The 22,366-nt window shown below is 37.5% G+C and overlaps 1 protein-coding gene across 7 annotated transcripts in view; it reads left to right on the forward strand.

The window, feature by feature from the left end:
• The window catches only part of AAGAB (alpha and gamma adaptin binding protein), an 89,843-nt gene that overhangs the window by 1,721 nt on the left and 65,756 nt on the right, over positions 1-22,366 (forward strand). The window contains exons 1-2 of one of the 7 annotated variants that reach the window (XM_089907076.1): positions 29-10,288; positions 11,381-11,437. The exons of 5 other annotated variants lie outside the window; for them this stretch is intronic. The gene's annotated coding sequence lies outside the window, so the exon portion shown is untranslated. Of the gene's footprint in view, positions 1-28; positions 10,289-11,380; positions 11,438-22,366 lie in introns of those variants that run through there. One more of the 7 variants, XM_089907077.1, reaches the window with a different exon arrangement.

A 22,366-nucleotide genomic window follows, 5' to 3' on the forward strand; every position in this document is an offset into this window, starting at 1 on the left:
TAAATATATACATGTATAAAATTATATATTTATAACACATTTAAGGTGTATGATTTGTGTAAATACATATATTTATATAAAATATACTTTTATATTTTACATATATTTCATTATTTTTATCTGATATTTTTCATCTACCATTACACTGTAAATTAGTTTCCATCATGTATTACATCTAGAGAACATATCAGAATTTGCTCAGAATTCTTAAGATCCTGATGTATTTAACTTTCCAAAGGAATTATATGCATTTGGATTTCCATTACTGATATATGAAAGTCCTTTCAAAGCCAATCTCAGAAATATTTGTTAAGTTTTCTTTTGGTTATTACGTGCTTTAAGGATCAGAACTGGCAGACACGGTCACTTCCTTGAAGGAGCTGATTACCTATAGTTGGGGAATAGTAACACTGTACTTCTTTAAAATATATTAGCATCATTGGGAATAAAATTAATTCTGTAAAATAAAATAATCCACTTTATTTCCATATGTAAAATGCTTCTTGGATAACTTTTGTGTTGCTTAAAATTAGATGACCTTTCCTTTGTGATTCCATTAATGTTATGTAGTGAAAAATAAAATAGAAGCAGTTAGTGAAGAGATTACTTGAGTAAGGAAAAGTGAACTATAAAAGAGGGCTTCTACCATTTCTTCCCAGGTTAATGATTTGGGTAACCACGGATAGTATGAGCATGTAGTACAGTATTTGCTGAGCATTGATTGTTTTATCATAATTAAAGATTGAATTAAATTAATCACAAATTGAGTCTAATTTTGGCATAAAAGATGGAGACTACCAATAATGAATGACTTTTAAGTGTTCAGTGACATTAAGCAATATATGATTTTGGATTGAATCTAATTTACGTTTTTGGGAAGGTTTGGTTCCTTCCCATGCATCAGGAAGAAGAACATTTAGGGTTTCTCCAGTTTCTTTCCTTCGACACCTGATCTATTTTACTGCTTTTGGGGACTTCCCTGGTGGTCCAGTGGTTAAGACTCCACGCTTCCAATGCAGGGGTCACGGGTTCGATCTCTGGTCGGGGAACTAAGATCCCACATGCTGCGTGGTGCAGCCAAAAAAATAAGAAAAGTACTGCTTTTAACAACAGTGGGAAATATTTCATAACCAAGTAACCAAGTTTATTATTATAAGTATACATGAAATAAAAATCAGTAGTCCTCTACTATGGATAAAGTGTGGACTTTGTGAGAAGCTTTTTTCCTTTTGTCGCTCAAAGGCTTTATGTGCAGTATTCTGGGTGGATGTCTGACCTCAGATAAAAGGGGCATTACCAGTGTAGACTTTTAAAGGGAAATGAAGGCCCAGAATGCTTATGCAAGGCTGTGTGTGGTGTGAGAGCAAGTGTCGGTACCCCCAGGCCAGACCTCTTTCCACCCCACATAGGTTTATATGAACATTTTACTTTTATTCTGGAAAAGTGTATTCTGATATTAAGAACGGAGCTAGTCTCTGTGCCAGTTACTGCAGCTGAAAGGACTGCTAAGAGACTATTCCTGCCTTCAGGAGGGAAGTGGTGAAAGTATGTGCTTCACCTGTGGAAATATTAAAATGTTGATACCTAAGTTTTAACATCTTACTCTATTTTCCTAGAAGGAACTTTAGATAGAAAAATCCCGTTTGGTTTTAATGTATGTAATGCTAACTTAGCAACTGAAAGCCATTTAGGTTCTACACCTGAACATTTGGAGCAAATTTTTTTCTTCTAGTGAAATGTGGGAATTTGGAGATCTTATAATAAGCATGTATATGTATGTCAATATTCTTCCCAAACATGTTTTCACATAATTTAGTTTGGTTCTTGTATCCTTGTGAATTCATGGAGTCAGAGTTTCTCCATTTTATAAATGAAGAAACGGGGGCTTGGAAGCACTAGGTGAGTTGCCTAGAGTGCTCAAGTACCAAGTGCTGGAGCATATGTTCTCATTTGGGATTTGTGTGCATGGGCTGTCTCATTGAAATGTGTTGGAATTCCTTAGCAATCAGAAGTATTTAAGGTGGTGGCATTGGTGGAAGAACTGAGAGAAAAGATTAACTCAAAAGAAGGTTTTAAAATATGCTTGCATTTCCATTTAGAATGGTTGAAGTCTTAATTATAAGTGAAGAAAAAAAAAATCCTTGCCCAAAGGACCTGTATTTTAAAAAGGGCATGTACATACCTGATGGTCTTTAACAGTGTCTGGATTTTTATTTTCTCAATTGAGGGAACCCAAAGTAGAAACACTGTATATATTAGTCACTCCTGCTATGTAGAATTAACATTAAAATTAAAAGGTTGTTCCAGATCATTTCTAACATCTGTTCTAGATGTAAAATTCTACGTTATCGATTATTTTTATGTTAGATTATATAATGCTTCATGTTTATCTTTTGGAGACTGAAGAATCAAGCCTGATTTTAAAGTTGCAGTAGACACTCCACTTGTAGTAGAGAGTTTGACATTTTGTGTTTGGAATTCAGATGCATTTACCCATAGAAACAATCCGCTGCTCCTCAGGTTTCTAAAACTGTGCAACCAGGTAGCTCAATTATATGATGGGTAAACTAGGCTTTGGGGAATTATGCAGGCAAAGCTGGCCATCAGGTATGACGTTGCTGCTTTGGGAAACATTCATTCTTCTGTAAGACTGGCAGTTTGTTTCTAGGTCTGTCAGACTCCTGTAGTTACAAAGGGATCTTAAAGTAATTTACTAAAGAGAACATTCTTATTTCACAATAGGGGCTATTGTACAGCTTAGCCAATGTTATCTAGCAACAGAATAGGTATAAGAACTTGGGTCTTCTAATTTGCGTTTTTCTGCAGCTGCTTGAGGTATTCTGAGTAGAGCCTTTTACTCTGGGAATAAGTAGTAATTTTTGCTTAAGCAAAGTTGCTTATTTTGTTGTGGTAGGAGGACTCTGCCTTTGATTGGATTGTATATTTCCAAGTCTTTATTTTCTTCAAAGGAAGAAAGATTGGGCCAGCAAGATTTACCCCGAGGGCCTAGAGTTGTCATCACAGAATGATTTATTAAGTGGTCAGACTAAAGCAGTGATTTCAGATGGTAATGGAGGTGGGGGAACTTTGATTTGTTTTTAACTATGATACTTAATATATTTTAAAATTTTCAAATAACATTAAAAGAAAGCTCAAGATTTTTATCTTTATTAAAAAAGGGATGTTAAGTCATCAACCTTAAGATTAAATACAAGTCACATTCTCTCCAGACCCAAAGGGACTTATAAAACACATCCATGTTATCTTCCTGTGTGTCTGTGTGTGTGTGTGTGTGTACGTTTGTGTATGTATGTATAATTAAAGGTCAAAGAGGTTGTGATTTTCTCAGGTTGTTCAGCTCATAAAAGTTGGAGATTCAATTCTAGTTCTTTTTTTTTTTTTTTTTTTGCGGTATGCGGGCCTCTCACTGTTGTGGCCTCTCCCATTGTGGAGCACAGGCTCCGGACGCGCAGGCTCAGTGGCCATGGCTCACGGGTGCAGCCGCTCCGTGGCATGTGGGATCTTCCCGGACCGGGGCACGAACCCCCGTCCCCTGCATCGGCAGGCAGACTCTCAACCACTGCGCCACCAGGGAAGCCCTCTAGTTCTTTTATATATGTGAAATATGATGAACTTCCTGGTGGCCAGAGCTGTATGTATTCAAGGTGAATTTAGGGATAGGAGAAATTACAGTAGAAGATTTCACTACTACAGTGAGAACTTTTATGGTTCAAAATGAGTTTATGCCTTTTCTTTCATGGTAGTTGGAGCCTTAGTAGATGAACTACCGTAAGCTAATAAAAAATGAAATTGCCTCTATTGGTGCCCAGTTTGTTTTTGTTTTTTTTTAATCGGTCGAGTAGAGAATTTGTGTGAAGTGTTAGACTCATCTTTTAGCTGTTGTTGAAGAGTTAAATGATTATAAGGTGTTTGTCTTCCCAGTAAATGGCATTCCAGTAATGGGGTAGAGAGCAGTGGGGAAGTATTACACATCAGCTGACCTTGCACAAAACCGTTTATGATACTGAGAGTATTGTATCATCCTGGAGGATTCTGAGTGTATCTAGACTCAGGCCTTTATTTCTGGGCCACCTAACTGCTTATTTTTATGTAGCAAAAGATAAAAAACATCCAGAAAGTATGCAGTGGTCATTTGGTTTAAACAGCTTGCTGCATTTGCTCTGTATAATTCCTCAGCAAATAATGACACTCAATAAATAATGAAATCTGATATAAAACCATTTTTAAAAAAAGGTTAAAGTATGAAAACTGTTTTAAATATGTCTGGCAAGAATGAGGATCTGGACACGACGTTGTATTTGTGTTGCAGCCAGTGCACACAGATACCACAAATACCTCTCTGAGAATTACTTATCCAGGAAGCAAGACTGAGGTACGTTAAGACAGAGAGGACAGTTGTGAAACTCTTAAAGAGCCTTTGTGATGTTTTAGATTCAGTAACAAGTAACCTTTTTAGTGTTTAATTTTCCACACAGACCTGAAGGCTGGTTCAGCACAGAGGTGGGGTAAAGTAGTATCGTACCTGGATCAAAATCAGTATGCTCAGAGCAGGAAAATGTGTGATCATTTGGTAATAAAGAGCACTGTTATGCTGACATAAGAGAATTGCCATTCTGTCTGAATTCTGCTGGAGTTGTTCAGGACTTTTGTGAGGAAAAAAATTTGTGAATTGAGTGCTGAGTTCTACCCTCTTCCTAGGTATCTGATTTTAAGCACGTTAACTTTTCATTGCACAAATACTTACTGTCTTTACATGTGCCATCATTGTTCTCAGTATCTAAAACCTGTGCCTCAATCGCCTACCTTGTCAATAAAGTGATTTTTTTAAAGCAGCTTTGGGGTGTAATTTAAATACCATAAAATCCACCTGTTTTAAGTGTAGAAAATTTCTGTCATTCTAGAAGGAGACTTCTACCTATTAGCAGTCATCCCTCATTCCCACCCCAGCTCTGGGCAACCACTAATGTACTTTCTGTCTCTATAGAGTTGCCTTTTCTGGACATTTTATATAAAAGAAATCATATGAAATGTGGTCTGTTGTGTCTGGCTTCTTTTACTTAGCTTGATGTTTTTGAGATTCACCCCTGCTGTAAGCATGTACTTGGTATTCCATTGTATGGAGAGACCACATTTTGTTTATCCATTCATCTGATGATAGACATTTGGTTGTTTCCACTTTTTGGCTATTATGAATAATGCTATTATGGGCATGCTAAGAAACTATTGTATACTATTTTACGAAACTGCTGGACTTTTTCAGAGTGGCTGTACCATTTTACCTTTCCCATCAGCAACGTATGAGGGTTTCAGTTTCTCCACATTTTTGACAACACTTGTTAATTGTCTGTATTTTCATTTATATAGTTGGGGTGAGGTAGTGTCTCGTGGTTTTTATTTGCATTTTCTTAGTAACTAGTGATGTTGAGAATCTTTTCATGTGTATATAGTCCATTCATATATCTTTGGTGAAAAGTCTATTCAAATCTTTTGCTCATTTAAAAAGAAATTGAAGCATAGTTGAATTACAATATTGTGTTAGTTTCAGGTGTACAGCAAAGTGATTCAGATATATATATGTGTGTGTATATATATATATTTCAGATTATTTTCCATTATAGGTTATTATAAGATATTGAATGTAATTCCCTGTGCTATCTTGTTGCTTATCTATTTTATGTATAGTAGTTTGTATCTGTTAATCCCATGCTCCTAATTTGTCCCTTTCCCCTTTGGTAACCATAAGTTTGTTTTCTATGTCTGTGAGTCTGTTTCTGTTTTGTACATAGATTCATTCGTATTATTTTTTAGATTCCCTGTATAAGTGGTATCATGTAAAATTTGTCTTTGTCTGACTTACTTCACTAAGTATAATATTCCCTAGGTCCATCCATGTTGCTGCAAATGTCAGTATTTCATTCCTTTCTACAGCTGAGTAATATTCCACTGTGTGTATATATTACATCTTCTTAAGCCAGTCATCTGTTGATGGGCACTTGGGTTGTTTCCATGTCTTGCTTTTTCCCATTAAAAAAATTTTTTTGTCTTCTTATTAATGAGTTGTAAGAGTAGTTTATATATTCTAGATACAAGTTCCTTATCACATACATAATTTACAAATATTTTCTCCCATTCTGTGGCTTATCTTTTGGTTTTCTTGATGGTATCTTTTGAAATGCAAAAGTTTTAAATTTTGGTGAAGTCCAGTTTATCAGTGTTTTCTTTTTCCATTATCCTTTGACTGTGTGTTCTCCAAGCATGATTTTAACCCATCTGGAAGGACCTTTTGGATACTGGGATGTTGGGTCTGTTAGCTTTGTAACGTTTTCCATCGGACCAAGCTTATTTTCAGTATTTACATACAGGAGCTACAAAATAAATGTTCTTCATTAAATTTACTCTGTTTTGGAAAATTCATCTTAGACATGTTTACCTTCTTTCAGAATAAGTTAGCATCTGTTGCAGATTCTGTTGTCAACCTGAGCAGACATTGACATTTTTTGTGAAGTTTTATTACTTAATGCTGATTTGTTTATAAAACATTACCAGTTGAATATGAAAATTACTTTCGTCTCATAATTGCCCTGTTTAGACTTATGTGTTCTTCAGAAAATCACCATTTATAAATTATTTTCAAAGCATCTAAGATTAATTGCCAGATAATTTTTATGGTTAAAATAATTAAAGAATACATTTGAGATGGATTTTTATCAGATGCAAATGAAAGGCATTTATGTCTGTGGTGGGAGGTTATGGTGCCTGGCTGTAAAAGGCTAGTTTCAGTTCTATGAGAAAGAATAAAACCAAATTTGCATTCCACAACTTTTATTTTGTTTCATGAATACAGTCAGGTCAGTTCCACAAGTTCGTTTGCTTTAGATCAGGGTTTCTGTTGACATTTTGGGCTGAGTAATTCTCTGTTGTGTGGGGCTGTCCTGTGCATTGTATTCTTGGCCTCTGCCCACTAGGTGCCAGTAGCATCTCCTCGCTTTTGACAACCAAAAATGTCTCTAGATGTTGACATGTGCCCTGGGAGACAAAATCACCTCCCCATAAAGAACCACTGCTTTAGGTGATATCTGGACGTATGATTCCAATAAATAAGTGATAGTAATGGAATCCAAAGAAGTCCCCCCCTTTCCCCCAAATATGAGTGGGAATTGTCCATCAGCTGTGCCACTGGGACTGATAAAGTGGTCTTTGCATGCAGCCCACGAAGTTTAGAGGCTGATGGTTCTTCTTGGCCCTCGTAGAGCACTTCTCCACATTCTGTCTCCCCTGGCTGCCAGCTTCTTCCTTTATGTCTTTTGTGCATGTTGGTCTCTCACGTTGCTCTTCTAAGGGCAAAGCAGAGACCGTGTACCCTCCCCCCACCACACCCCCACCCTCAGTTATTTTAACATGAAGATGTGGTGACCAAGTCCAGACAGCTATTGGGAGAAAGCGAACTTGACGAAAAGGAGGAGGGCTGAGTTGGATTTCCTCTGCTTAAACTTTTAAAACTTTTCCACTGTGATACAAAAAGCCCCAAAGCATGTGGCAGTGTGAATTTACAGAGTGACCAGAGAGGAGTGTGTGAGGAAAAGGTAATTAAGTGTTGTAAGCAAACCAGAATTGCTGTACTCCTGTTAAAGCAGGGGTATGTTGCTCTAACTCAACCCAGTTCCTCTTCTCAGCCACTTCACACTGCTCCACTGATGGATCTGTCATATACACGGAGACAGATATTGTATATACTTGCACCAGGAGGCTGCAGGATGATTACTCAGAATCACAGATAAGAACTTCCTGACATTTGTCTTTGTAAAGTCCCAGCCCTAACCTTGCAGTTTTAACCTTTAAATGGCATACAGGCTCCAAAGGCCCTTTACACCGCAGCAGTATGATCTACTCCTAGTACTTGGGGAATAATCTGGTAGTTAATAACTGTTATAGAGTAGCACCCACCTTGTATGGTGTTCTCATGAAATTGTGGCTATGAAATGGTCACTGGTTGCAACAATATGGAACCATTATGATTTTTTTTTTTCTCTTATAAATTTATTTATTTTTGGCTGCCTTGGGTCTTGGTTGCTGTGCGCGGGCTTTCTCTATTTGTGGTGAGCAGGGACTACTCTTTGTTGGGGTGTACGGGCTTCTCATCGCAATGGCTTCTCTTGTTGTGGAGCACGGGCTCTAGGTGCGTGGGCTTTAGTAGTTGTGCCTCGAGGGCTGTAGAGCGCAGGCTCAGTAGTTGTGGCACACGGGCTTAGCTGCTCTACACGTGTGGGATCTTCTGGACCAGGGCTTGAACCCATGTCCCCTGCATTGGCAGGTGGATTCTTAACCACTGTGCCACCAGGGAAGTCCTGGAACCATTATGATTTTTAAAGGTCCCTCTTTGTCTTTCCACCTTGCTGTTTAATGAAAACTCTGGCTGTCATTTTTTTTCCAAATCACATTTTGCTCAATTCTTTTCTTTCATAATAGCTACTTTCTCCTTCAACTGACATCAGACTCTACTGCCTCCTATACTTTTCCTAATTGCTTTCTCTTCTGTCTCAGTCTGAGCCTTAACAATGGCAAAGAAAAATTTGGAGAAGGCATACTTTGGGAAGGGAGGGGCCAGAGCAGCTTAGTTATTTCCTAATTGTAATGTTTCTTACTAACTCCTCAACACGTGTGTAACCTGTCCTCTTAGAGTCAGGAGTGCTGACACACGTGCAGGAAACTAAGCTGGGGAGGAGGACGTGAACTTTACTGAGGGCCTGCTCTGTGCCCGGCGCCCACCTGCGCTTCTTGGGCATTGTTTTATTTAATCTTCAAGGAGCCATTTGAGGAGTGTTTTTGTCCCCTGTTGCAGCCGAGGAGATGACTCACAGACAGATTAATTTGTCATTCCCACTGAGGGCCAGCATTCAAATGCAGGTCCCTGTGACCCCAGGTCTGTGCTGTCTCTCTTTTCCGACCTTTTCTGGTTAGTAGTGCTGCCATCACAAAGGGAAGGGGAAGGAACTGTGGGTCCCCCAGAGGAGTGGGTACCATGAAAGACACTGGTATCGGGGGTGGGAGGTTATGATGCCTGGCTGCAAAGGCAGTTTCAGGTCTATGAGAAAGAATAAAACCAACTGTATTCTTAGAAGAGTGCTGCTTTCTAGAAGGATCGTCTTGATTTGAGGTGGCAGCTGTCACTTCCCTCAGGGCATAGAAAATATGATTTAACCACTGGACAACTCTTCACATATCAGTGTCACAAATCACTTAATCAGTGTCATGATTAATTAAGTGCACATTAATTCTACCAGTATTAAAAGTGTCTTTAGGGCTTCCACTGATGGTGCAGTAGTTAAGAATCTACCTGCCAATGCAGGGGACATGGGTTCGAGCCCTGGTCCGGGAAGATCCCACATGCTGCGGAGTAACTAAGCCCGTGCACCACAACTACTGAGCCTATGCTCTAGAGCCCGTGAGCCACAACTACTGAGCCTGCGTGCCACAACTACTGAAGCCCGTGCGCCTAGAGCCTGTGCTCCGCAACAAGAGAAACCACTGCAGTGAGAAGTCCGTGCACCACAACTACTGAGCTTGCGCTCTAGAGCCTGCGTGCCACAACTACTGAAGCCTGCGCACCACAACTACTGAAGCCTGCGCGCCTAGAGCGCATGCTCCGCAGCAAGAGAAGCCACCGCAATGAGAAGCCTGTGTACCTGAACAAAGACCCAACACAGCCAAAAAATAAATAAATAAAATAAATATATATAAAAAAAGAATGTTTAAAAAAAAAAGAAAAGAAAATCTAACTGGTGTGCCAAGCCACAACTTCACAGCTATTAGTGCTCACAAGTATTTAAAAAAAAAAAAGTGTCTTTAATTCTCCTACTGAAGGAGATATGAATAATCTAAAACAGTATCAGTTCCTTGAGTTTAGAATGCACTGATTTGGTCTTTTTTGGCTGGGGTAGATAGGTGAGGGGGTAAGGTAAGGATTGTATTTATATATATGCATGTATGAAATTGGGTATTTGTGCTGTTTTGTGAATTTGCCTTGGAACCTCAGAAAGCTTCTTTCCTCTTTCTTTAATGATTGCTTTCCAAATTAACCTTTTTCTGAGGGAAGAAACATCAGGAGAGACGGAGTAGTAGAAAGAAGGGCAAGAAGAAGAGGGAGTTGCTGGGTCACTGACCTGAAATGCTTCCTTGGCTTACAGCTTCCTTCAACTTTGGAATCTCTTCAGTAACTTGCCGAGTGGGAGGGACTATACGGGAAATAAGATCACCAAGGATGTGAGAAGTAAGTAGGAGTTGCTGGAGAATTGATGGCTATGTAACAGTTTCTCAAACAGGAAAGGAGATTTATACTTAAAGCTGGGGGAAAGGTTTACACTTGCTACTGGAACTGAGTTGACGTTTAACTTTTCATCTGAAAACACTATGAATTAACTATTTTAAGCTGTGAAACCATAATAACATAGCTGGCAATGAATCACCTAGTATTTGTCTCTTAAAAAGTGATGTATTAGAGCTCCACCAGGTGGCTGCCAGCAGAGTGAATGGCAGGAGGAGGGAGAAGCTGCTCTTGATTGTATTTGTGCATCGTTTTGACTACATCAAAATTCAGTTTAGTGCAGGGCAGAGAAGAGAGGCCGTGGCAGGTTTTTCTAGGAAGTCTGTCTGGCAAAAAACTCCCACAAGATCACTATGACTCACTTTTGACATAGAAATACCTGAAACCCATCAACAGTTTTCTGACGGGTTAGTTGTACTGTGGGGTCACATCTTTTGGTACCCTCATTCCAGCTATTACTTTTGGTTTTCATGGAAGGGAAGAGGATGCTTAGGCCCATAGGTTAGTTTTGGCTGTGACCGTTAGGCACTTGAGTGTGACCTAGCTCAAACGCTAAGTGTTGTAACCTGTAATGCACCACAGTAGAGTAGGAAAGAATGCTGGTGACCTGAATTCCGTTTTAGGCCCTGCTCTTATTAGGCAAGTGGCTTCTTTTTTCTGGCCCTCAGTTTTCTTATCTGTGAACTGAGTGAATTATACTGACTGATCTCTGGAAACTCTTAGCCATGTGCACCAGCATTTGAGTGATTTTTGTTTTAATTTGGAGAAGAATAAACTTGTTAAACGTTTGAAACCAAATATAAAGGATGAGGGAGAAAAGCTGTATTTAGTGTAGACATTTACATTTTTTAAATTAAACTACATTATGATGTTGATGATAAGAACTAGAAAGAGCCAATCTTCACTTTTCTCTCTCTAGTTCTAATATGGCACAGATGTAATAATAAAGCCCACATGCAGCCTCACTGAAAGTATCTGATTAGACATAAAATGTTAAAAAAAATCTGATAAGTAAATTGACCTATCAAATTCTTTTAGGCAGCACAAAGAATGAAAACAAAACAGAAGACCACTGAGCTGCTAAAACTTTGAAAGGTAAAATTCATTTTCCCAATTTATTGGTTCTATTCTCATTTAGATTTAGAGAAAGAAATAGCTTCTTTGTATGTGTTAAGTAAATATCTTCTCACTTGAAAATCAACCACAGTATGTAATTGAAATTTTAAGAGCTCTGAGTAACACATTGGTTTATCCTCTGGTATTCTAGACATTGATTAATAAAATGAACCATCCTTAATGGATCCAAATAGTCTGAATTGCAGTTTGTAAGTAAATATATGACATCTTCATTGATTTAATTTTTTCATGTTAGTTGAAGACACTGACTTGAAAAAAGCGTAACCCACATTTTATTCCAGTTTCTAACAATACAACCAGCCTAGGAAATATCAAGAACTGGCTGTGGTGCTGGTGGGAGTACTAGTCCCGTGCTCCTTCTACTTGCCCCTTAAAAACAGTGAGTTCATTGTTGTACTCTTTGTGCTCCCCACTTAAAAAAAAAAGTCAATTCATTATTTTAAAAATTTACCCGTGAATGAAGACTGATTCCATGTGGTGGCTCCTCCTACCCTTAAAAAAGAAATCAGTTTATACATTTTTTGCTACTCTCCCTGGTTCAGTTTTCCTTCTTCCATGTCGGCATATTGCTATGCCACTTGCTTGAAGTTTGAAGCGTTAGCTTTGGATGCAACATAGACTTTGATCTGAGGTTTGTTTTTTTTTTTTCTATGAGACATTTACATGAAAGCAGAATCTTTGATTTTAATAACTTATGTGTTCTTCCTGGTTATTTCTTACCTGAGCTCCATTATGAGGGGCATTGCAGCTGGCTGCTATGGGATTGATTAATAATTAATAAAAGACTATAACTTAAGGTAGAAATTAAGCAGAAAGAACTACTGATTTCTTAAAGAGACAAGGTAAACTCAGATTTTCAAATATTGGCACAGACCTGTTCATTTAAGAGTAACAATTCTGGTTTTGGTGAAAAATTTTAGAAAGTTAGTTTCAAAAGGGGCCTTATGTCAAAGGTAAAGTCTTAAATTTATTTGAAATTTAAGTTTTTGGTTAAAAAAGAGGTTTTACTTTCGGCAGACCAGTTCTTTTTTTTTTTAACATCTTTATTGGGGTATAATTACTTTACAATGGTGTGTTAGGTTCTGCTTTATAACAAAGTGAATCAGCTATATATATACATATATCCCCATATCTCCTCCCTTTTGTGTCTCCCTCCCACCCTCCCTATCCCACCCCTCTAGGTGGTCACAAAGCACCCAGCTGATGTCCCTGTGCTATGTGGCTGCTTCCCACTAGCTATCTATTTTACATTTGGTAGTGTATATATAAGTCCATGCCACTCTCTCACTTCGTCCCAGCTTACCCTTCCCCCTCCTTGTGTCCTCAAGTCCATTCTCTACATCTGCATCATTATTCCTGTCCCGTCCCTAGGTTCTTCAGAACTTTTTTTTTTTAGATTCCATATATATGTACTAGCATACGTTATTAGTTTTTCTCTTTCTGACTTCGCTCTGCGTGACAAACTCTAGGTCCATCCACCTCACTACAAATAACTCAATTTCATTTCTTTTTATGGCTGAGTAATATTCCATTGTATATATGTACCACATCTTCTTTATCCATTCATCTGTCAGTGTACACTTAGGTTGCTTCCACGTCCTGGCTATTGTAAATAGAGCTGCAGTGAACATTGTGGTACATGACTCTTTTTGAATTATGGTTTTCTCAGGGTATCTTCCCAGTAGTGGGATTGCTGGGTTGTATGCAGGTTCTATTTTTAGTTTTTTAAGGAACTTCCATACTGTTCTCCATAGTGACTGTATCAATTAACATTCCCAGCAACAGTGCAAGAGGGTTCCCTTTTCTCCACACCCACTCCGGCATTTATTGTTTGTAGATTTTTGATGATGGCCATTCTGACTGGTATGAGGTGATACCTCATTGTAGTTTTGTTTTGTTTTGTTTTTAATTTTAAAATTTTATTTATTTTTTTATACAGCAGGTTCTTATTAGTCATCAGTTTTATACACATCAGTGTATACATGTCAATCCCAATTGCCCAATTCATCACACCACCACCCCCACCATGCCGCGGCTTTCCCCCCTTGGTGTCCATATGTTTGTTCTGTACATCTGTGTCTCAACTTCTGCCCTGCAAACCAGTTCATCTGTACCATTTTTCTAGGTTCCACATACATGCGTTAATATGCGATATTTGTTTTTCTTTTTCTGACTTACTTCACTCTGTATGACAGTCTCTAGATCCATCCACATCTCAACAAATGACCCAATTTAATTCCTTTTTATGGCTGAGTAATATTCCATTGTATATATGTACCACATCTTCTTTATTCATTCGTCTGTCGATGGGCATTTAGGTTGCTTCCATGACCTGGCTATTGTAAATAGTGCTGCAGTGAACATTGGGGTGCATGTGTCTTTTTGAATTATGGTTTTCTCTGGGTATATGCCCAGTAGTGGGATTGCTGGATCATATGGTAGTTCTATTTTTAGTTTTATAAGGAGGCTCCATACTGTTCTCCCTAGTGGCTGTATCAATTTACATTCCCACCAACAGTGCAAGAGGGTTCCCTTTTCTCCACACCCTCTCCAGCATTTATTGTTTGTAGATTTTCTGGTGATGCCCATTCTAACTGGTGTGAGGTGATACCTCATTGTAGTTTTGATTTGCATTTCTCTAATAATTAGTGATGTTGACCAGCTGTTCATGTGCTTCTTGGCCATCTGTATGTCTTCTTTGGAGAAGTGTATATTTAGGTCTTCTGCCGATTTTTGGATTGGGTTTTTTTTTTAATATTGAGCTGCATGAGCTGTTTATATATTTTGGAGATTAATCCTTTGTCCGTTGATTCATTTGCAAATATTTTCTCCCATTCTGAGGGTTGGCTTTTCGTCTTCCTTATGGTTTTCTTTGCTGTGCAAAACCTTTGAAGTTTCATTAGGTCCCATTTGTTTACTTTTGTTGTTATTTCAATTACTCTAGGAGGTGGATCAAAAATGATCTCGCTGTGATTTATGTCAAAGAGTGTTCTTCCTATGTTTTCCTCTAAGAGTTTTATAGTGCCTGTTCTTACATTAACATCTCTAATCCATTTTGAGTTTATTTTTGTGTATGGTGTTAGGGAGTGTTCTAGTTTCATTTTTTTACATGTAGCTGTCCAGTTTTCCCAGCACCACTTATTGAAGAGACTGTCTTTTCTCCACTGTATATCCTTGCCTCCTTTGTCATAGATTAGTTGACTATAGGTGCATGGGTTTATCTCTGGGCTTTCTATCTTGTTCCATTGATCTGTGTTTCTGTTTTTGTGCCAGTACCATATTGTCTTGATTGCTGTAGTTTTGTAGTATAGTCTGAAGTCAGGGAGTCTGATTCCTCCAGCTCCCTTTTTTTCCCTCAAGACTGCTTTGGCTATTCGGGGTCTTTTGTGTCTCCATACAAATTTTAAGACTTTTTGTTCGAGATCTGTAAAAAATGCCATTGGTAATTTGATAGAGATTGCACTGAATCTGTAGATTGTTTTGGGTAGTATAGTCATTTTCACAATATTGATTCTTCCAATCCAAGAACATGGTATATCTCTCCATCTGTTGGTATCTTTAATTTCTTTCATCATTGTCTTATAGTTTTCTGCATACAGGTCTTTTGTCTCCCTAGGTAGGTTTATTCCTAGGTATTTTATTCTTTTTGTTGCAGTGGTAAATGGGAGTGTTTCCTTAATTTCTCTTTCACATTTTTCATCATTAGTGTTTAAGAATGCAAGAGATTTCTGTGCATTAGTTTTGTATCCTGCAGCTTTACCAAATTCATTGATTAGCTCTAGTAGTTTTCTGGTGGCATCTTTAGGATTCTGTGTACACTATCATGTCATCTGCAAACAGTGACAGTTTTACTTCTACTTTTCCAATTTGTATTCCTTTTATTTCTTTTCTTCTCTGATTGCCGTGGCTACGACTTCCAAAACTATGTTGAATAATAATGGTGACAGTGGACATCCTTGTCTCGTTCCTGATCTTAGAGGAAATGCTTTCAGTTTTTCACCACTGAGAATGATGTTTGCTGTGGGTTTGTCGTATATGGTCTTTATTATGTTGAAGTAGTTTCCCTCTATGCCCACTTTCTGGAGATTTTTTTTATAAATGGGTGCTAAATTTTGTCAGAAGCTCTTTCTGCATCTATTGAGATGATCATATGGTTTTAATCCTTCAATTTGTTAATATGGTGTATCACATTGATTGATTTCCGTATATTGAAGAATCCTTGCATCCCTGGGATAAATCCCACTTGATCATGGTGTATGATCCTTTTAATGTGTTGTTGGATTCTGTTTGCTAGTATTTCGTTGAGAATTTTTGCATCTATATTCATCAGTGATATTCGTCTGTAATTTTCTTTTCTTGTAGTATCTTTGTCTGGTTTTGGTATCGGGGTGATGGTGGGCTCATAGAATGAGTTTGGGAGTGTTCCTCCCTCTGCAGTGTTTTGAAAGTGTTTTGAGAAGGATGGTGTTAGCTTTTCTCTAAATGTTTGATAGAATTTACCTGTGAAGCCGTCTGGTCCTGGACTTCTGTGTGTTGGAAGATTTTTAATCACAGTTTCAGTTTCATTACTTGTGATTGGTTTGTTCATATTTTCTATTTCTTTCTGGATCAATCTTGGAAGGTTATACCTTTCTAAGAATTTGTTCATTTCTTCCAGGTTGTCCATATTATTGGCATAGAGTTGCTTGTAGAGTCTCTTGATGCTTTGTATTTCTGCAGTGTCTGTTGTAACTTCTCCTTTTTCATTTCAAATTTTATTGATTTGAGTCCTCTCCCTCTTTTCCTTGATGGGTCTGGCTAATGGTTTATCAATTTTGTTTATCTCCTCAAAGAACCAGCTTTTAGTTTTATTGACTTTTGCTGTTGTTTTCTTTGTTTCTATGTTATTTATTTTTGCTCTGATCTTTATGATTTCTTTCCTTCTGCTAATTTTGGGTTTTGTTTGTTCTTCTTTCTCTAGTTCCTTTAGGTGTAAGTTTAGATTGTTTGAGATTTTTCTTGTTTGTTGATGTAGGCTTGTATAGCTATAAACTTCCCTCTTAGAACTGCTTTTGCTGCATCCCATAGGTTTTGGATCATCGTGTTTTCATTGTCATTTGTCTCTAGGTATTTTTTGATTTCCTCTTTGATTTCTTCATTGATCTCTTGGTTATTTAGTAACGTCTTGTTTAGCCTCCATGTGTTTGTGTTTTTTACTTTTTTTCCCTGTAATTCCTTTCTAATCTCATAGCGTTGTTGTCAGAAAAGATGCTTGATATGATTTCAATTTTCTTAAATTTACTGAGGCTTGATTTGTGACCCAAGATGTGATCTATCCTAGAGAATGTTCTGTGCGCACTTGAGAAGAAAGTGTCATCTGCTGTTTTGGGATGGAGTGTCCTATAAATATCAATTAAATCTATCTGGTCTGTTGTGTCATTTAAAGCTTGTGTTTCCTTATTTATTTTCATTTTGGATGATCTGTCCATTGGTGCAACTGAGGTGTTAAAGTCCCCTACTGTTATTGTGTTACTGTCGATTTCCTCTTTTATAGCTGTTAGCAGTTGCCTTATGTATTGAGGTGCTCCTGTGTTGGGTGCATATATATTTATAATTGTTATATCTTCTTCTTGGATTGATCCCTTGATCATTATGTAGTGTCCTTCCTTGTCTCTTGCAACATTCTTTATTTTAAAGTCTATTTTATCTGATACAAGTATTGCTACTCCAGCTTTCTTTTGATTTCCATTTGCATGGACTGTCTTTTTCCATCCCCTCACTTTCAGTCTGTATGTGTCCCTAGGTCTGAATGGGTCTCTTGTAGGCAGCATATATATGGGTCTTGTTTTTGTATCCATTCAGCAAGCGAGTGTCTTTTGGTTGGAGCATGAAATCCGTTCACGTTTAACGTAATTATCGATATGTATGTTCCTGTGACCATTTTCTTAATTGCTTTGGGTTTGTTTTTGTAAGTCCTTTTCTTCTCTTGTGTTTTCCACTTAGAGAAGTTTCTTTTGCATTTGTTGTAGAGCTGGTTTGGTGGTGCTGAATTCTCTTAGCTTTTGTTTGTCTGTAAAGCTTTTGATTTCTCCATTGAACCTGAATGAGATCCTTTCCAGGTAGAGTAATCTTGGTTGTAGGTTCTTCCCTTTCATCACTGTAAGTATGTCATGCCACTCCCTTCTGGCTTGTAGAATTTCTGCTGAGAAATCAACTGTTAACCTTATGGGAGTTCCCTTGTATGTTATTTGTCATTTTTCCCTTGCTGCTTTCAATAATTTTTCTTTGAATTTAATTTTTGCCAATTTGAGTACTTTGTGTCTCGGCGTGTTTCTCCTTGGGTTTATCCTGTATGGGACTCGCTGTGCTTCGTGGACTTGGGTGGCTATTTCCTTTCCTATGTTGGGGAAGTTTTTGACTATAATCTCTTCAAATATTTTCTCTAGTCCTTCATCTCTTCTCCTTCTGGGACCCCTATAATGCGAATGTTGTTGCGTTTAATGTTGTCCCAGAGGTCTCTTAGGCTGTCTTCATTCCTTTTCATTCTTTTTTCTTTATTTGGTTCCACAGCAGTGAATTCTAGCATTCTGTCTTCCAGGTCACTTATCTGTTCTTCTGCGTCAGTTATTCTGCTACTGATTCCTTCTAGTGTAGTTTTCATTTCAGTTATTTTATTGTTTATCTCTGTTTGTTTGTTCTTTAATTCTTCTAGGTCTTTGATAAATATTTCTTGCATCTTCTCGATCTTTGCCTCCATTCTTTTCCCGAGGTCTTGGATCATCTTTACTATCATTAATCTGAATTCTTTTTCTGGAAGGTTGCCTATCTCCACTTCATTTAGTTGTTCTTCTGGGGTTTTATCTTGTTCCTTCATCTGGTACATAGTCCTCTGACTATTCACATTCTGTGAATGTGGTGTTTGTTCCACAGGCTGTAGGATTGTAGTTCTTCTTGCTTCTGCTGTCTGTCCTCTGGTGGATGAGGCTATCTAAGAGGATTGTGCAAGTTTTCTCATGGGAGTGACTCAGCAAGATCCTTTTTGACCCACCTCCTGCTAGTATTGGAGGGTCTCTTGCAGAGGCGGGGGTGGCCGTGGTTCACTGCGCGGACAAAGACAGTGGTGGCAGTAGTTCTGGTGAGTACTCATTGACGTGTCATTGTAGTTTTAATTTGCATTTCTCTAATGATTAGTGATGTCGAAGATTGTTTCATGTGTTTGTTGGCAATCTTTATATTTTCTTTGGAGAAATGTCTATTTAGGTCTTCTGCCATTTTTGGATTGGGTTGTTTGTTTTTTTGATACTGAGCTGCTTGAGCTGCTTGTAAATTGTGGAGATTAATCCTTTGTGAGTTGCTTCATTGGCAAATATTTTCTCCCATTCTGAGGGTTGTCTTTTCGTCTTCTTTATGGTTTCCTCTGCTGTGCAAAAGCTTTTAAGTTTCATTAGGTCCCATTTGTTTATTCTTGTTTTTATTTCCATTTCTCTAGGAGGTGGGTTAAAAAGTATCTTGCTGTGATTTATGTCATAGAGTGTTCTGCCTATGTTTTCCTCTAAGAGTTTTTATAGTGTGTGGCCTTACTTTTAAGTCTTTAATCCATTTTGAGTTTATTTTTGTATATGGTGTTAGGGAGTGTTCTAATTTCATTCTTTTACATGTAGCTGTCCAGTATTCCCAGCACCACCTATTGAAAAGGCTGTCTTTTCTCCATTGTATATTCTTGCCTTCATTATCAGAAGTAAGTTGAACCATATGTGCATGGGTTTATCTCTGTGCTTTCTATCTTGTTCCATCGATCTATATTTCTATTTTTGTGCCAGTACCATACCATCTTGATTACTGTAGCTTTGTAGTATAATCTGAAGCCTGGGAGCCTTATTCCTACAGCCCCATTTTTCTTTCTCAAGATTGCTTTGGCTATTCGGGGTCTTTTGTGTTTCCATACATATTGTGAAATTTTTTGTTCTAGTTCTGTGAAAAATGCCATTGGTAGTTTGATAGGGATTACATTGAATCTGTAGATTGCTTTGGGTAGTATAGTCACTTTCACAATGTTGATTCTTCCAATCCAAGAACATGGTATATCTCTCCATATGTTTGCATCATCTTTAATTTCTTTCATCAGTGTCTTATAGTTTTCTGCGTACAGGTCTTTTGTCTCCTTAGGTAGGTTTATTCCTATGTATTTTATTCTTTTTGTTGCAATGGTAAATGGGACTGTTTCCTTAATTTTTCTTTCAGATTTTTCATCATTAGTGTATAGGAATGCAGGAGATTTCTGTGCATTAATTTTGTATTCTGCAACTTTACCAAATTCATTGATTAGCTCTAGTACTTTTGTGGTAGCATCTTTAGGATTCTTCACGTATAGTATCGTGTCATCTGCAAACAATGACTGCTTACTTTTTCTTTTCCAATTTGGATTCCTTTTATTTCTTTTTCTTCTCTGATTGCTGTGCCTAAAACTTCCAACACTATGTTGAATAATAGTGGTGAGAGTGGACAACCTTGTCTTGTTCCTGATCTTAGTGAAAATGGTTTCAGTTTTTCACCATTGAGAACAATGTTTGGTGTGGGTTTGTCATATATGGCCTTTATTATGTTGTGCTAAGTTCCCTCTCTGCCTACTTTCTGGAAGGTTTTTATCATAAATGGGTGTTGAATTTTGTCGAAAGCTCTTTCTGCACCTATCGAGATGATCATATGGTTTTTCTCCTTCAATTTAATATGATTTGTCACATTGATTGATTTGCGTATATTGAAGAATCCTTGCATTCCTCGGATAAACCCCACTTGATCATGGTGTATGATCCTTTTAATGTGCTATTGGATTCTATTTGCTAGTATTTTGTTGAGGATTTTTGCATCTATGTTCATCAGTGATGTTGGCCTGTAGTTTTCTTTCTTTGTGACATCTTTGTCTGGTTTTGGTATCAGGATGAAGGTGGCTACGTAGAATGAGTTGTGGAGTGTTTCTCCCTCTGCTATATTTTGGAAGAGTTTGAGAAGGATAGGTGTTAGCTCTTCTCTATAAACATTTGATAGAATTCGCCTGTGAAGCCATCTGGTCCTGGACTTCTGTTTGTTGGAAGATTTTTAATCACAGTTTCAATTTCAGTGCTTGTTATTGGTCTGTTTATATTTTCTATTTCTTCCTGGTTCATTCTCAGAAGGTTGTGCCTTTCTAAGAATTTGTCCATTTCTTCCAGGTTGTCCATTTTATTGGCTTACAGTTGCTTGTAGTAATCTCTCATGTTCCTTTGTATTTCTGCAGGGTCAGTTGTTACTTCTCCTTTTTAATTTCTAATTCTGTTGATTTGAGTCTTCTCCCTTTTTTTCTTGATGAGTCTGGCTAGTGATTTATCAGTTTTGTTTGTCTTCTCAAAGAACCAGCTTTTAGTTTTATTGATCTTTGCTATTGTTTCCTTCATTTCTTTTTCATTTATTTCTGATCTGCTCTTTATGATTTCTTTCCTTCTGCTAACTTTGGGGTTTTTTTCTTCTTTCTCTCATTGCTTTAGGTATAAGGTTAGGTTGTTTATTTGAGGTGTTTCTTGTTTCTTGAAGTAGGATTGTATTGCTATAAACTTCCCTCTTAGAACTGATTTTGATGCATTCCATAAGTTTGGGGTCATCGCGTTTTCATTGTCATTTGTTTCTAGGTACTTTATGACTTCCTCTTTGATTTCCTCAGTGATCTCTTGGTTATTTAGTAGTGTATTGTTTAGCCTGCATGTGTTTTTATTTTTTGCAGATTTTTTCCTGTAATTGATGTCCAGTCTCATAGTATTGTGGTCAGAAAAGATACTTCATACGATTTTAATTTTCTTAAATATACCAAGGCTTGATTTGTGATCCGAAATGATCTGTCTTGGAGAATGTTCCATGAGCACTTGAGAAGAAAGTGTATTCTTTTGTTTTTGGATGGAATGTCCTATAAATGTCAATTAAGTCCGTCTTGTTTAATGTGTCATTTAAGCTTGTGTTTCCTTATTTATTTTCATTTTGTATGATCTGTCCATTGGTGAAAACGGGTGTTAAAGTCCCCTACTGTGACTGTGTTACTATTGATTTCCCCTTTTATGGCTGTTAGCATTTGCCTTATCTATTGAGGTGCTCCTATGTTTGATGCATAAATATTTACAATTTTTATATCTTCTTCTTGGATTGATCCCTTGATCATTATGTAGTGTCCTTTAAAGCCTATTTTGTCTCATATGAGAATGCTGCTCCAGCTTTCTTTTGATTTCCATTTGCATGGAATATCTTTTTCCATCCCTTCACTTTCAGTCTGTATGTGTCCCTAGGCCTGAAGTGGGTCTCTTGTAGAGAGCATATATATGGGTCTTGTTTTTGTATGCATTCAGCCAGTCTGTGTCTTTCGGTTGGAGCATTTAATCCATTTACATTTAAAGTAATTATCAATATGTATGTTCATACTACCATTCTCTTAATTGTTTTGGGTTTGTTATTATAGGTCTTTTCCTTCTCTTGTGTTTCCTGCCTAGAGAAGTTCCTTTAGCATTTGTTGTAAAGCTGTTTTGGTGGTGCTGAATTCTGTTAGCTTTTGTTTGTCTGTAAAGGTTTTAATTTCTCCGTCGAATCTGAATAAGATTCTTGCTGGGTAGAGTCATCTTGGTTGTAGGTTTTTCCCTTTCATCGCTTTAAATATGTCCTGCCACTCCCTTGTGGCTTGCAGAGTTTCTCCTGAAAGATCAACTGTTAACCTTATGGGGATTCCGTTTTATGTTAGTTGTTGTTTTCCCCTTGCTGCTTTTAATATTTTTTCTTTGTATTTAATTTTTTATAGTTTGATTAATATGTGTCTTGGCATGTTTCTTCTTGGATTTATCCTGTGTGGGACTCTGTGCTTCCTGGACTTGACTATTTCCTTTCCTATATTGGAAA

This window comes from Delphinapterus leucas, chromosome 2 (genome assembly GCF_059928025.1).
Source record: "Delphinapterus leucas isolate spDelLeu-1000000601 "Yukka" chromosome 2, BTC_Dleu_Yukka2, whole genome shotgun sequence".
NCBI lineage: Eukaryota > Metazoa > Chordata > Mammalia > Artiodactyla > Monodontidae > Delphinapterus > Delphinapterus leucas.